This window comes from Pongo abelii, chromosome 13 (genome assembly GCF_028885655.2).
Source record: "Pongo abelii isolate AG06213 chromosome 13, NHGRI_mPonAbe1-v2.0_pri, whole genome shotgun sequence".
Classification (NCBI taxonomy): Eukaryota; Metazoa; Chordata; class Mammalia; order Primates; family Hominidae; genus Pongo; species Pongo abelii.
Genome location: NC_071998.2, coordinates 90,972,213 through 90,989,364, shown reverse-complemented (window position 1 = coordinate 90,989,364; position 17,152 = coordinate 90,972,213). Strand labels below are relative to the sequence as shown.

Sequence of the window (17,152 nt, the reverse complement as noted above, 5' to 3'; positions counted from 1 at the left end):
ATGGCCATACTGCCCAAGGTAATTTATAGATTCAATGCCATCCCCATCAAGCTACCAATGACTTTCTTCACAGAATTGGAAAAAACTACTTTAAAATTCATATGGAACCAAAAAAGAGCCCGCATCACCAAGTCAATCCTAAGCCAAAAGAACAAAGCTGGAGGCATCACACTACCTGACTTCAAACTATACTACAAGGCTACAGTAACCAAAACAGCATGGTACTGGTACCAAAACAGAGATATAGATCAATGGAACAGAACAGAGCCCTCAGAAATAACACCGCATATCTACAACTATCTGATCTTTGACAAACCTGACAAAAACAAGAAATGGGGAAAGGATTCCCTATTTAATAAATGGTGCTGGGAAAACTGGCTAGCCATATGTAGAAAGCTGAAACTGGATCCCTTCCTTACACCTTATACAAAAATTAATTCAAGATGGATTAAAGACTTAAACATTAGACCTAAAACCATAAAAACCCTAGAAGAAAACCTAGGCATTACCATTCAGGACATAGGCATGGGCAAGGACTTCATGTCTAAAACACCAAAAGCAATGGCAACAAAAGCCAAAATTGACAAATGGGATCTAATTAAACTCAAGAGCTTCTGCACAGCAAAAGAAACTACCATCAGAGTGAACAGGCAACCTACAAAATGGGAGAAAATTTTTGCAATCTATTCATCTGACAAAGGGCTAATATCCAGAATCTACAATGAACTCCAACAAATTTACAAGAAAAAAACAAACAACCCCATCAAAAAGTGGGCAAAGGATATGAATAGACACTTCTCAAAAGAAGACATTTATGCAGACAAAAGACACAAGAAAAAATGCTCATCATCACTGCCCATCAGAGAAATGCAAATCAAAACCACAATGAGATACCATCTCACACCAGTTACAATGGCAATCATTAAAAAGTCAGGAAACAACAGGTGCTGGAGAGGATGTGGAGAAATAGGAACACTTTTACACTGTTGGTGGGACTGTAAACTAGTTCAACCATTGTGGAAGTCAGTGTAGCGATTCCTCAGGGATCTAGAACTAGAAATACCTTTTGACCCAGCCATCCCATTACTGGGTATACACCCAAAGGACTATAAATCTTGCTGCTATAAAGACACACGCACACGTATGTTTATTGCGGCATGATTCACAATAGCAAAGACTTGGAACCAACCCAAATGTCCAACAATGATAGACTGGATTAAGAAAATGTGGCATATATACACCATGGAATACTATGCAGCCATAAAAAATGATGAGTTCTTGTCTTTTGTAGGGACATGGATGAAATTGGAAACCATCATTCTCAGTAAACTATCGCAAGGACAAAAAACCAAACACCGTATCTTCTCACTCATAGATGGGAATTGAACAATGAGAACACATGGACACAGGAAGGGGAACATCACACTCTGGGGCCTGTTGTGGGGTGGGGGGAGGGGGGAGGGATAGCATTAGGAGATATACCTAATGCTAAATGACGAGTTAATGGGTGCAGCACACCAGCATGGCACATGTATACATATGTAACTAACCTGCACATTGTGCACATGTACCCTAAAACTTAAAGTATAATAATAATAAAAAAAACATACAAATACACATGGAGAACATTTATAAAAATTGATTATATACTAAGTCTTAAAGGAAGTTTTGACAAATTTCAAAAATATTGACACTGATATCATACAGACCATATACTCTGATCATAATAAAATTAAACTTGAAATCATTAATAAAATATATCTATAAACATTTCATGACCAATAATGAAGGAAGACATATTTCTAAATAACCCACAAGTCAAAGAAGAAATCACAATGGAAATTAAAAATGCTGGCTGGGCACAGTGGCTCATGCCTGTAATCCTAACATTTTGGGAAGCTGAGAAGGGCAGTTCATCTGAGGTCAGGAGTTCGAGACCAGCCTGAAAAACATGGTGAAACCCCGTCTCTACTAAAAATACAAAAAATTAGCTGGGTGTGGTGGTGGGCACCTGTAATCCCAGCTACTTGGGAGGCTGAGGCAGGAGAATCTTTTGAACCCGAGAGGTGGAGGTTGCAGTGAGCCAAGATTGCACCATTGCACTCCAGCCTGAGCAACAAGAGTGAAACTCCGTCTAAAAAAAAACGCTTTGACCTGAATGAAAAGAAAAATAATGCATATTTAAACCTACAGGCAGCTAAAGTAATAAAAATTTATAGCTGTAACTGCATATATATATATATATATATATATATATATATATATATATGTATTAGAAAAGAAAAAAGGTTGGAAATTAGTAGACTGAAAATCCATCACAAGAAACTAGAAAATAGTAAAAACAATTGCAAAAAAAGTAGAAGGGAGAAAATAATAAAGATGTAAAAATAAATTTGATGAAACAGAAAAACAAACATAATACAATAGATTAACAAAGCCAAAACTAGATTTTTGGGAAGACTAAGAAAATTGATAAACCTCACTGAAAAATAATTTTAAAAAATAGAGAAGGCATAAATAACCAAAATCAGAAATGAAAAATGGCATTACTACTGATCTTGCAGAATTAAAAAATAAAATATTCTGAAAAAATTTATGCCAATAAATTAGAAAACTTAGATGAAATAATTAGACTATAACTTATCAAACTGACAAACAGAAACCAAAATAGTCATATAATTATTAAAGAAATTGAATGTATATTTTGAAGTCTCTCTTCCTCGCCACACAAAACGAAAACCAACTAAACAAACAAACAAAGAAAAAGCCCAGCCTGATAGTTTTACTGGCCAATTCTACCAAATATTTAAAGAATTTAAAGAATTACACAAATTCTTCAAAGGCACAGAAAAAGACCATCCTCTAACTCTTTATGATAGCACGACCTTGAAACGAAACTTAAGAAGATTAAGAATAAAGAAAAATTCAGACTAGTCTCATGCACTATAAACAAGATTTTAAAATCCTAAAGAAACATCAGCAATTTAAATCTAGCTTCATATAAAAGATAAAACAATAAAATATGGTCATGGATTGGAGGATTCAATATTGCAAAGATGTAACTTTTATTCAAATATAGAGATTTGGTCAGGTGCAGTGGCGCACGCCTGTAATCTCAGCACTTTGGGAGGCCAAGGTGGGCAGATCACTCGAGGTCAGGAGTTTGAGACCAACCTGGCCAACATGGTGAAATCCTGTCTCTACTAAGAAATACAAAAATTAGCCAGGCGTGGTGGTTTGCACCTGTAGTCCCAGCTACTCGGGAGGCTGAAGCAGGAGAATTGCTTGAACCCAGGAGGTGGAGGTTGCAATGAGCCAAGATTGCGCCACTGCACTCCAGCCTGGGTGACAGAGTGAGACTCCAACTCAAAAAAACAAAAACAAAAACAAAAATCAGCCGGGCGAGGTGGTATGCGCCTGTAGTCCTAGCTACTCGGGAGGCTGAGGCAGGAGAATCACTTGAATCCAGGAGGCGGAGCTTGCAGTGAGCAGAGATTGCGCCACTGCACTCCAGCCTGGGTGACAGAGCGAGACTGCGTCGCAAAACAAAGAAACAAACAAATGAACAAACAAAAACAAATACAGGGATTCAATAAATTAAATAAATTTGCAAAAGGTTAATTGATAATTTGTTTTGTTTTGGTGAAACTTGATAAGCTGATTCTAAAACGTATATGAAAATGCACAGGGCTGAGACTATCCAAATCACTTACGAAGAAGAAAGTACGAGAACTTCCTCTATTAGATATCAAAACTCATTATAAAGCCATAGTAATTAAGAGAGTATGGCATTAGTGCAATAGACAAATACACAGTGAAACAGCCCAGAAACAACCCAAACATATATGCACTTGACTTATGACAAAAGTAGCACTATAGAGCAATCAATGCTGGGAAAAAAAAATGAAGTTTTCAAATCATTATGCCTAGTAATTTGGGTATCCTTACCAAAAAAAATAAAGCTGGATATACCACTTCACGCCATATACAATAATCAACCAGATGGACTGTAGACTTAAATGTGAAAGGCAAAACAATAACACTTTTAAATAGAAGAATATCTTTGTAACCCTGGGTAGGAAAGATTTCTTAAACATGGCACAACTCTCGAGCCCAGGAGTTTGAGACAGCAGTGAGCTATGATTGCGCCACTGCACTCCAGCTTGGGTGACAAAAGGAGACCCCGTCTCTAAAAAATAAAAATAAAAGTAAACACGGCACAAAATCACCAACTATAAGATTGATAACCTTTAAATTAAATGAGCTTCTAGTCATCAAGAAACACCACTAAGACAGTGAAAAAGTAAACCACTGAATGGCAGAAGATAACTGCAACACATATAACTGATAAAGGGGTCAAAGGCAAAACATATAAAGAAGTTTTACAAATCAATATAAAAAAATACAAACAACCCATAGAAACTTAGGCAAGAACTCTAGATGGGCATGTCTCATAAACACATGAAAAGTTAATCTCATGAATAATCAGGTAAATGTAAATTAAAACCACAATTAACTTACCCACCAGAACAGCTAAAATTAAAGTCTGACAATACTAAATATTGGTATCAGTAAGGATGTGGTGCCCACAGGATTGTATTCACTGCTGGAAGGAATGTAAAATTAACATTACTGTTTTGGAAAATAGCTTGGTATTACTTACTAAAGTTGAAAGTAAGCATGCTCAAGGAACCAACAATTCCTGTCCTAGGAATATACTCAACAGAAATATGTGCACATGTATAAAAATATACAAGAATGTTAATAGCATTTATAATATAAACTGAACAACTCAAATGTCCATCCACAGAATGGATACACTATGGTATGTTTATTAAATAGAATATATACAGCAATGAAAATGGATGAACTATTGTTATAGGAAAAACACAGGTAAATGACAAGCCAGACACAAAAGATATCTTGTTTAATTCAATTTATATAATGTTCAAAAATAGGCTAAATGAAATTAGTCTTAAGCACACACTTTGGCAGTAAAATTATACAGAAAAGGTACAAAGTATTTACCATATAAATCAAGATAGTGATTATTTTTGCAGGGGAAAAGGTGGTTGTAATTGGGAAGAGGCTATGGGCTTCTAGGATACCAGCAACTATTTCTTGATCTGAGTAGTGATACATGAGTGTTCACAGTAAAATAATTTATTTGGGTGTATATTTATATTTTAGGCATTTTTTAGAATACATAAATTATATTTCACAATAAAAAGTTTAAATAATACTTTCAGAAAATAGTACTACATTGACTTGTACGGTCAATTAACGTTAGGACAGAAATGAGGTTGAAGCATTCGGGTAGGGGTAAAACTGAGTAGGAATTTTATTGTAGAAGTATACTGGATAAGGATATTACTTAACATTCAACTGAACTGTAAAGTTTCTAAGAACGGGGATTGTGTCTAATTTCTTTGTCATATATCCTCAAGGCCACCTTTGGTCCCTGGTACATGGTACGATTCAATCAATATGGTAAAAGAATGAATGCTTTCTTAATACTTTCCACAAAGTGGCAAAGTAGTGGTCCAACAACATGGATCTCCAACTATCAAGAAACCAACTAAAATTCTTCCCTAGAAAAGTGTAAGTCACTAGCATATGAAACATTCCATCTTTCATTAAGTGGAAGAAATAATGAAAAGAACTACTCCTTTGGAATTAATTCTGACATACAAGCATAAAATAGTGAAGTGGAAGTGAGACGCATGAGAGAGAAACCATGATGCCACCTTGCAGTTCACAAGAGTTAGAAGGAACACTAGGGATTAGTGATTCTTTAGGAAAGAGAATTCGATCAAGTTTAAAGAAAAAAGCTGCATGATGCCATAGCAGAAATCATACTGTAATAAATTTTTTTGCAAAAGAGATAAAGTTTCTAAAAAGTAAAATTCTAGGCCGGGCGCGGTGGCTCACGCCTGTAATCCCGGCACTTTGGGAGGCTGAGTCGGGGGGACTGCCTGAGGTCAGGAGTTTGAGACCAGTCTGGACAACATGAAGAAACCCCGTCTCTACTAAAAATACAAAAAAGTTAGCTGGGCATGGTGGTGTGTGCCTGTAACCCTAGCTACTTGGGAGGCTGAGGCAGGGGAATTGCTTGAAGCTGGGGGTGGAGGTTGCAGTGAGCCGAGATCTGAGATCACGCCACTGCACTCCAGCCTGGGTGACAGAGTGGGACTCCATCTCAAAAAAAAAAAAAAAAAAAAAAGTAAAATTCTACACTATACAAACAAGTTAATCTGACACTATAAAAAGTAAGCTCACACCTGTACTCCCAGCACCTTGGGAGGCCGAGGCGGGCGGATCACTTGAAGGTCAGGAGTTCGAGACCAGCCTGGCCAACGTGGTAAAACCCCAACTTTATTAAAAATACAAAAATTATCTGGGCATGGTGGTGGGCACCTGTAATCCCAGCTACTTGGGAGGCTGAGGCAGCAGACTCACTTGAACCCGAGAGGTGGTGGCTGCAGTGAGCTGAGATCGTGCCACTGCACTCCAGCCTGGGCGACAAGAGCGAGACTGCCTCTCAAAAAAGAAAAAATTAAAATAAGTTAATCTGATAAGAAAGAAAAGAAAGTGGCATCTAAAGAATCCAATATGGTTGTTGTGTAAGGTGTGCTATGATAAGTTCAGAATTTTAAGGACTTGTAAAACAAAGAGAATCTTATAAGTAAAGCTAGAGCCCAGAATGAGCGGAGGCTGATGAAAAAATGTTAAGAACAATAAAAAGGACTTAAAAAATACATGTAGAGTAAGAACAAGAAAGAAAGTTCAGGCCCACTGCTTGGGGCAGATGGTGCAGTGTTAGCAGATGATGCAGAGAGAGCAGAACTATGTAACTCCTATTTTGCTTTTGATTCTCTATTAAGGGGAAATATTCAAAATGAAAGAGGCGGAAGAAACATGCTCAAAGGAAATCTGACACATATCTTACAGTAAGGATCTAGGTAGGCTTCATGAAGGAGGGGAGACTTGTGATGTCTCTGAAAAATAATACTGGGAAAATAGAACACACTAAATAGGAAGAATAGATTGGGAAAAGATCGAGGTAGGGTAGAAGCCTTCTAAATACTGTATTTCATCAATTTTAAAACACAGTATCTTGTCCACATTTTAACATCTCTAAAATTGGAAAGTATCTTAAAATAAATGGTAAAAAGCATTGTGCATAGTTAACTGGCAGTACTTTTTTCTTTCTTAGAGGTATACAAAATAATAGTGTGTCTTACAACTGATGATGTTTTAGATTTAATTTCCTCCCTGAGATTCTGTAGAACCTATGCCAATCAGAGTAGAGGTCAAGGATCCTAAATCCTGATTAATCAGCTCATAAGAACTTTAAAGCAAAATTTAACTCACAACAAGTTAAAACAATTTATATCCTAATAGCATTCATTTTGGAATCTACTCTTGTATCTTCTTTTCCATTCTCTATCTGGTTTTGCTTCTCCTTAATCGCTTCTTTTCTCCTAACCAGTCTACTACATTTGCTTCTCCACTCTCCTCCTCATTCCCTTTCTTTTCTATTGTTTCTCCCTTTTAAATCATCCCCCTTTTTAAAAATTAAAAAGTAGATAGCTCAAGTGTTCTATATTTTTCCTAGTAAAATCATGAAAGTCACATCTCACGTCTACAAATTCCATGGCTGATTTTATTTTTGTGCATCTGTGTACTTATGGAACTGGGATAGCTTCTCCACAGCAGTATCTTTCCAAATGTGGTCTGAAATCTACTGAATCAGAATCTCTAATGTGGATCCCAGAAATCTGTGACCTCAACAAGTTCTACATCATCACTATTATGAAGAAAAAGCTAGGCCGATAGCTTCCTTCCTTCTTCCCTCCCTCCCATCAGGTCCTTCCCTCCCTCCTCCTTCCCTCCCTCCCTCCCTTCCTTCCTTCCTTTCTTCCTTCCAGACAAGGTCTCACGCTGTCACCCAGGCTGGAGTGCAGTGGCATGATCATGGCTCACTGCAGTCTCAATCTCCCAGGCTCAAGAGATCCTCCCACCTCAGCTTCCCAAGCAGCTAGACTATATGGCACACACCACCATGCCTGGCTAATTTTTTGGTATTTTTTGTAGAGACAGAGTTTCACCATGTTGCCCAAGCTGGTATTGAACTCATGAGCTCAGGCAATCCATCCACCTCGGCCTCCCAAAATGTTAGCATTATAGGCGTGAGCCACTGCGCCTGGCCTTTATCAGATTTCTATAAAAGCCAAGTTAATGTTCTTCAGTGAATTATTATAGTAGTAACAATTTCCAACTCTCATTTAGTTTCAAATTTTGATCACAAAATGTTTCTTAATCCTAATGTTTTCTTATCCTAGAGAAGAAAATTGTTAAGTATACTATATTTGCAGTTTCAAAACAATAATAGATGACTTTTGGTTCTGTCCAAGGTGAGCACAGTTCACTTAACAGAGCACTGGAGAGGAGAGTGCAGCACAGGGAAAGAGAGCCCTGGAAATATGCAGAGGGATCAGTGATACATTGGTATTTAGAGGTCACTAAATACCAGAATTCAGCAAAGAACTGATCAGAACATGTATGTGAGGAAATTACCCAAAGCTGGTGAGGAAACAACCTGAAAAAGTTAGAGAGAACAGTACCCAGCACTCACTCAACACTGGAGACATTGCCTGTTGCCACCAGCCAAAATGGGAAAACTCTTAATTCACAGGGCATTGAGTAGTGCACTCAAAAAGGTTTTGCCCCCATGATGAGAAATAATAAGCCACAGACTGAGCAGTGCTATAGTTAAGCCTAATGAATCGTAAGAGTAAGACCCTAAAGGATCAAACAGTTTCCAAGCAACTTAACTACATTCCAGAACAAAGCTCATTGTTTTATATATAAACATAAGATTTATAAAAACATAAAAATATCCAGCACCTACCAAAGTAAAAGAGACCCAATCGAATATCACTAGACACAAACAAGAAAACATCACCCATAATGAAGAAAATAATCACCGAACTGAAATTGACCTAGAATTGCCCTAGATATAAGCATTAGTAGAAAAATATATTAAAATAGCTATTACAATTGTATTTCATGTGTTCAAAAAGTTAATTAGAGACATAGAAGATATAAAAAAGACTCAAAATTCTGGAGAGGAAAACTACAATATGTGAGTGAGATAAACAATACATTGAATAGATTAATGGCAGACTAGACACTGCTGCTAAGACTAATAAACATAAAGGCATGGCAATAGACACTATCCAAAATAAAACACACAGATAAAAAAATCAAAAAGAATTAAAAGAGCATCAGTGAGCTATCACATAACTTTAAGCAACCTAACATATGTGTAATTGGAACCCTTGAAGGAGAAGAGAAGGGAGGGGACAGAAAAATATATGAATAATGGCCAAAAAATGCCCACATTTGATGCAAACGATAAATCCAGAGGTCCAAGAAGCTCAATAAATTCAAAGCACAAGACACAAAGAAAATGCCACCAAAGCCTATCATAATCAAAGTGCCCAACCAGAGATTAAAGGAAAATCATAAAAGCGAGAGAAATGAGACACATTACATACAAAGTAACAACGATAAGAATTAAGCAGATTTCTCATCAGAAACAATGCAAGTGAGAAGACAGCTGAACATCTTTAAAGTACTGAAAGAAAAAAGTTAATGTATATACAGCAAAATTTCTTTTAAAAACAATGGCAAAATAAAAACTTTTCAGATATACAAAAACTCAAAGTATTCATCACAGCAGAATCACACTCCCAGAAATGTTAAAGGAAATCTTTCCAGCAAAAGGAAAACCACACCAGATGGAAATATGGATCTACATAAAGGCATTAAGCACACTAAAAATGGAAATGACACCAGTACATATATAAGATTTTTTTCTTTAATATCTAAATCACTTAAAAAAATAAATGCCTATTTAAATATTATGAAGTATATGACGTATAAAAGTTAAATATATGAGAACAACAGCATATAGGCTGGTAGAGGAGAAATAGAGGTGTATTGTTAAGTTTCTTAAACATATGTGAAATAGAATATTACCACTTGCAAATAAACTGTGATAAGATGTACACTAAAGACCCTAAAGGAACCACTAAAATAACAGAGGTATTAGCTAGCAAGGCAAGGAGACAAAATGGAATAAAAAATTCATGTAAGAAGGAAAAAAGCCATAAGTAGTTATAACATTTAGTTATAAAATCAAAGAGAACAAAAGAGAGAAGTTGTTTTTAATTCATTAAAATTCAAAATTCAAAAGAAAACAGAAACATCGTTAATCATTAAGCAAATGAAGGTTAAACTCATGAGATACCATTACAGACTTAATTAGAAGGGTTAAAATTTAAAAGGCTGACTATATCAACTGTTTGCAAGGACAATGGAGGAACTGGTGGGAATATAAAACGATACAATCATTTTGGAAAACAACTTGGCAGTTTCCTAAAAAACAACTACTATATGTTCCAGCCATTCCACTCCTATTTACCCACAATAAATGAAATCCTTTGTCCACACAAATACCTGTACCCAAATGTTCATAGCAGCTTTATTAGTAATAGCCAAACAGTGGTATAGTGGTATAGCCATACAATAGAATACTATTCAATAATAAAAGGGAATTAAACACTGACAGACATCACAACATAAATGAATTTCAAAATATTTATGCAGAGTGGAAGAAGCTCAGAACCTTCCAAAAGCTGCCTACTAACTCTGAGTTACCATATCCTGCAAGGCTCTCCATGATCTGACCCTCTGATCTCTTTGACTTCATCTCCTGTACTCTCCTTGCTCACACTAGCCACACTGACCTCCTTACTATTCCTTACTATTCCTTGACTATGCCACATCCTCTCACCTCAGAGCCGTCCCTCTGCCTGGAAAATTCTATTCCCCACGGTTTATGCCTTCACTTCCTTTAGATCTCTGCTCAAATGTCATCAGAAGCCTTCCACAAACACCATTTATTTAAAAGAACACTCAACACCTTCTGTGATTCTTTGTTGCCTTTAACCTGCTTTACTTTTCTTCATGGCACTTATAATCATCTAACATATTACATATGTGTTTACTTTAAACAAATCTCTCTCTGCTCTCTCCACTTGCCACCGCCACAGACGTATGCCCAGTGTCTAGAAGAGTATCTAGAACACAGCAAATGTTCAAATGCTTCTGCTTTTCTAATAATCAGGTCAGAAAAGCAGGTATTGTACCAAATTCTGAAAATTTTCAGAAATATCCAGCAGTTAATCAAGGGGTCTATAATCACCGACATAAGTTTTTAAAAAAGAACATATATCAACTTAACAAGCTTTGCAGTGTACAAATAGTAAACTGTAAACCATAGCTACACTTTTTTTTTTTTTTTTTTTTTGAGACGGAGTCTCGCTCTGTTGCGCAGGCTGGAGTGCAGTGGTGTGATCTCGGCTCACTGCAAGCTCCGCCTCCTGGGTTCATGCCATTCTGCTGCCTCAGCCTCCTGAGTAGCTGGGACTACAGGCGCCCACCACCACACCCGGCTAATTTTTTTGTATTTTTAGTAGAGATGGGGTTTCACCGTGTTAGCCAGGATGGTCTCGATCTCCTGACCTCGTGATCCACCTGCTTCAGCCTCCCAAAGTGCTGGGATTACAGGTGTGAGCCACTGCACCCAGCCTACACTTTTAATAAATTAAAAACAACTTCTCTCTTTTGTTCTCTTTGGTTTTATAACTAAATGTTATAAGTACTTATGGCTTTTTTCCTTCTTTCAGAAATGTCCCAAAACTTCTGTCTAAAGATTAAAAAAATATTCAAATATATACTTATCTATACTGACAATTGTAAAAAGTAATTATTTTAAGTTAATTGAAAATTCTGAAAAATGGCTAATTATGTATTTAATGATTAAAAGTGGCTATGCATATATTTGCCTTTTTAAAATATTGACTTAAGGATTCTTAATGTGTTTTTACAACATGTAATTTTGAGAACAAATTGTGTACAGCAGAAAACATTTGGTATCATAATAATTAATCTGATTTCTTCACAAATACAGAGCAGAAGTCCACTGGTAAACATTTAAATAACTTAGAGTAAACACATTCTAGACAGCATATAATTTATTGCTAAGGGCTCCAGAGTCATAGCTATTTAATTAAAGTAAATCTGGACTATTCTTTACTTTCATTACCTAACTACCATACTTAAGGCACTGATACTAATATAATGACTTCTCACTTATTTCAACATCAAAAGTCACCAAAAAGAATATATATAGCTTAACAGGTATTAACTAAACCATGAAAAAGAGTAAAAATCAATAGAGAAAAAGGTCTCCATCCATTTATTTAACAAATATCTAATGAACATCTTACAAAGGTATTAAGTGTAGCACTCAAATCCCTATCCACCTGAATTATTATTCAAAATGTTTCCAGATTAAAATAAAAACACTAGAATACAACACTGGAATGGGTTCTCATTAAAGATTCTTATTAAATGCCAACTAAGAGCACTGACACTATGCCAGATAAACTGGTTTCCTACTACTTCTTAGACAAACACTCAATCTCTTCAACTTTCTGGTATTTAAAAAATGAGGATAATACCGCCTTATCCAGCATCCAGATAGCAGGTACTATATCATTTATTGGTCTCTATAATGCAATTGTCAATTAATCATATTCTGACTTACATTAACTTTTACTAAGGTTTTAAACTATTGTTTAAATACTTAATTTAACTTTTTGTGAATTCCTGTCTATGTAAGTTCCTTCAAGGTAGAAACTGTGATGTACTTTTCAGAATCTTCTCTTATCAATTAGTGTTGTTACCAAATATTAAGTATTTGGGAAGAAGAGCTGAGGAAGACGAAGCTTTGTAAAATATTCCTTTTACACTTTTATATGGTAAATGACAAAAATGGGGGAAATAATGCAATTACAATGTGTTTTAAATTAAACTAGCAAGTCAACAAATAAGCAGCCTTACTTCTGCCCAGATTCAAGAGAAGGGGAATTAGACTCCACCTATTGGTGGGGGAGTAGCAAGGTCGTAATGTAGAAGGCCATGTGGGATGGGGGATATTTTTGTGGGTATCTTTAGAAAGTACAATGTACCACAACCTGTACGCAAAAAACTATAAAGATTCCCAAATATTAAAGAAGATAAATACAAATGCAAGAATATCCCATATTCACAGGTAGGAAAACTAGATATTGTAAAGATGTCAATTTTCTCTACCAATGCAACTCCCAACTTCCCAACAAGACTGTGTATGGACTTTGAAAAGCTGATTCTGAATTTCATATGGAGGACTAAAAAGCCAAGTATAGCCAAAACACTCCTGAAAAGGAAGGATACTGTGGAAGTATTGTACAATCAGATATCAAGCTTTATCTTAAAACTGTCATAATTAAGATAGTGTGTGGAATTTGGTGCAGAAATAGACTGACAAATGGAATAGAATATAAAGATCAGAGACATATGGAGTTACATGCATCTTTGGAATTACAATATGCTTCAGAAGCAGCACCACAGAAATCAGGTAATAGTGACACACAAGTGATTTTCAAGATGGAATAAAATAAAATTTTATTGATGTCTACCTCATACCACCAATTCCAGATGGATTAAAGACTTGAATGTTAAAAGCAAAATATTTAAAATACTCAGTTAAATATATAAAGAAATATCTTCTTGAATCCTCCAAGAGAGGATTTCTTGAACAAGCCACCAAAGCAGGAACCATAAAAGATTGATAATTTAAACTACATTTAAATTAAGAACTTCTTTTTATCAAGATATCATAATGAATGTGACAATATAGTTCTTACTATGTAAATCTAATGATGATAAATCTAGAAAATCTGTGATAATTGTTGATGAGATTATTTCTCCCAAAATAACTTTTACACTAACTAGCAAAGTAGAAATCTATACACAAAATTCAGAGCAGATATGAGTAAAACTCACCAAATACCTACATCTAACAATAGCTTCAATCTTACTACTCTAATGGCACCCATAATCTTTTATGCCAGATGGAGGTCAATACGGTAAATATATATACAAATTTTATAAATCAGTAAACAAATACTTTGACCATAGCCAATGTCTCAACCAAATCATGTGATTTTTAAATGATAGATTAAACAGTGAAGATGGTAAGAAATCTAAGTCATAATAACCTCATTAAATCATTAACATGCTGAGTACCATTCAATAGACACCAAATCTTGCTGGGCACCAGGTGCTACAGAATATACAAATAGTGGAGACATAGTCTCTGCTTGTTAGGCCTATAATCTAATTAGCAAGCAGTAAATACAGCTATGGAGAGATAAGTCAAATTTCCATCTAAATCTCAAATCAATCTGTTTTCCTTCATCTCCACTATCTCTAAGCTACTAACAACTTTTTCTTGGACATCTGTAACCCTTCCTAATGATCTCCTGAATTCATTTCATTCTATCACAATTTAGTCACTATACTGCAGCTATAATAATCTTTCTGAATTCAAGAGGACCACAGATGTATTCTTTGGAGCAACTGACTCTAGATTCAGAAACACCAGGCACAGGGCTAAAAAGCCTGTACTGAAGAAAGCCCAAAAGTCTTTACCTAATCTGCCTCTAAAACTTTGTAAGATAAGCACCTACCTGCCGTAGGGGGAAAATGAGAATTCTTCTTCAAAAAACTAAATAAGAACAACCTCCAGATACCGATATTTGGAGGTATCCCTAAGGAAAATGCCAGCTTGCCCAAGCATCCTTAAGTGAAGTCCACCAGAAGACAGGCAATCTACTTTTTAATATCTCAGAAAAACAAACAAAAAAACCTATTACACCCATAGACAAAATGCTATCAAGAAAGGAAAAGAGAACAAGAAAAAAGCTATTGTAAATTAAGTATCATAATAGCAGAAAAAAAGAATTCAAAGGAAAAAGTTAAAGAGAAAGCTGAGGAAATCTTTCAGAAAATAGAGCGAAAATCAGACAAGCAACCCAAGAGTTCCAACATCCAATAGAACAGGGACTGCCAAATTTTTTCTGCAAAGAACCAGACAGTAAATAGCTCAGGCTTTGTAGGCCATACAGTCTCTTTTGCAACAACTTAACTCTGCTGTTACAGTGTGAAAGCAGCCAAAGAAATGTGTAAGCAAATGGGATAGACAGAGGCCAGACATAGCCTCTGAATCAGTTTGCTGACCTTTAGAATTAAAGAAGAAAAAAAAAGAGCAAAATGAGAAAACATAGAAGAATAAATGACCAAAGAAAAATCTAAGAAAATTACCCAGAACTAAAGAAAATGAATTTTTAGAAAGAAACAGTCCAACACAATGACATCATCATCAAATTTCAGAATACCAGGGATGAACTAATCACAAAAGCTCCAAAAAAGGGAAAAAACAAAAAAAAACAAAACCAGGTCCTGTACAAAGACTGGAAAATCAGCTGGGCGCAGTAGCTCACGCCTGTAATCCCAGCACTTTGGAAGGCTGAGGCGGGCGGATCACAAGGTCAAGAGACTGAGACCATTCTGGCCAACATGGTGAAACCCCGTTTCTACTAAAAATACAAAAATTAGCTGGGCGTGGTGGCATGCACCTGTAGTCCCAGCTACTCAGGAGGCTGAGGCAGGAGAATCGCTTGAACCTGAGAGGTGGAGATTGCAGTCAGCCGAGATTGCATCACTGCACTCCAGCCTGGGCGAAAGAGTGAGACTCCATCTCAAAAAATGAAAAACAAAACAAAACAAAAGACTGGGATGATATGATACTAGCTTTTTTAAGTATAACACAAAAAAGATAGAAAAGCTTCAATATTGAAAGAGAATTCCAACTAGAATTCTATATCTAGTGAAATTAGCAATCACATGTCAGGAGAGAATAAAGGCATTTTTTAGAAATACAATTACTTATATTTATCTCCAAGGTACCCTTAATTAGAGGGCTACTGCAAGATTACTCCAATAAAACAATAGAATAAAGCAAAAATGAGGAAGGCATAATACCTAGGAAAATAGAGATGTAAACACAGAAAAGCAGCTAAGGACAGTCCCAGAACAGGAGCTGCACAACAAGCCTAGAAAGTTCACATAGGAAGTGGGGGAAGAAGAGTTCAGAAGAAAATCTTTAAAATAAAGAAGGGAAAAGCTGGGCCCAGTGGCTCACGCCTGTAATCCCAGCACTTTGGGAGGCTGAGGCGGGTGGACCATGAGGTCAGGAGATCAAGATCATCCTGGCTAACACGGTGAAACCCCGTCTCTACTAAAATTACAAAAAATTAGCTGGGTGTGGTGGCGGTCACCTGTAGTCCCAGCTACTCAGGAGGCTGAGGCAGGAGAATGGCATGAATCCAGGAGGAGGAGCTTGCAGTGAGCCGAGATAGAGCCACTGCACTCCAGCCTGGGCGACAGAGGGAGACTCTGTCTCAAAAAAATAAAAAAACAAAACAAAACAAAACAAGAAGGGAACTGATATATTTAAGCATATAAGAAATATTACTGGCCAGGTGCGGTGTGGCTCATGCCTGTAATCCCAGCACTATGGGAGGCCAAGGCAGGCGGATCACAAGGTCAAAAGTTTGAGACCAGCCTGGCCAATATGGTGAAACCCTATCTCAACTAAAAATACAAAAATTAGCCAGGCATGGTGGCAGGCACCTGTAGTCCCAGCTACTCGGGAGGCTGAGGCAGGAGAATTGCTTGAACCTGGGAGGCGGAGGTTGCAGTGAGCCGAGATTGCACCACTGCACTCCAGCCTGGGCAACAGAGTGAGACTCTGTCGCAAAAAAAATAAAAAATAAAAAATAAAAATAAAATAAAGAAAAAGAAGTGTTATTGATAGCATGTGACAGAGATATGGAGCATTTAGAGAAAATTAACCACAACATACACAGAAAGCCAGGCAACTAAAAAAATGAGGCAATTATTAACTTTTTAAAAAGTAAAAGGTAGTACTGTATTTCACTATTTGACTCAGCAGAAAACAATATCTCCATAATCAATATAGTGAGTTTATATTATATTAACTCACTATATTGATTTAACCAAAATCACTATATTGATTTAACCAAAATTGATTTAACCAAAAATTGTAATATAGGTAATTATATAGGAGAAGGGAAGTAGGAGAGCAAGGTAGGAACCTAGAGCTCCACCT

At 36.4% G+C, this 17,152-nt stretch overlaps 1 protein-coding gene across 3 annotated transcripts in view; it reads right to left on the bottom strand.

The window, feature by feature from the left end:
• Positions 1–17,152, bottom strand: part of STX17 (syntaxin 17) — a 69,816-nt gene that overhangs the window by 29,669 nt on the left and 22,995 nt on the right. The window lies entirely within an intron of this gene.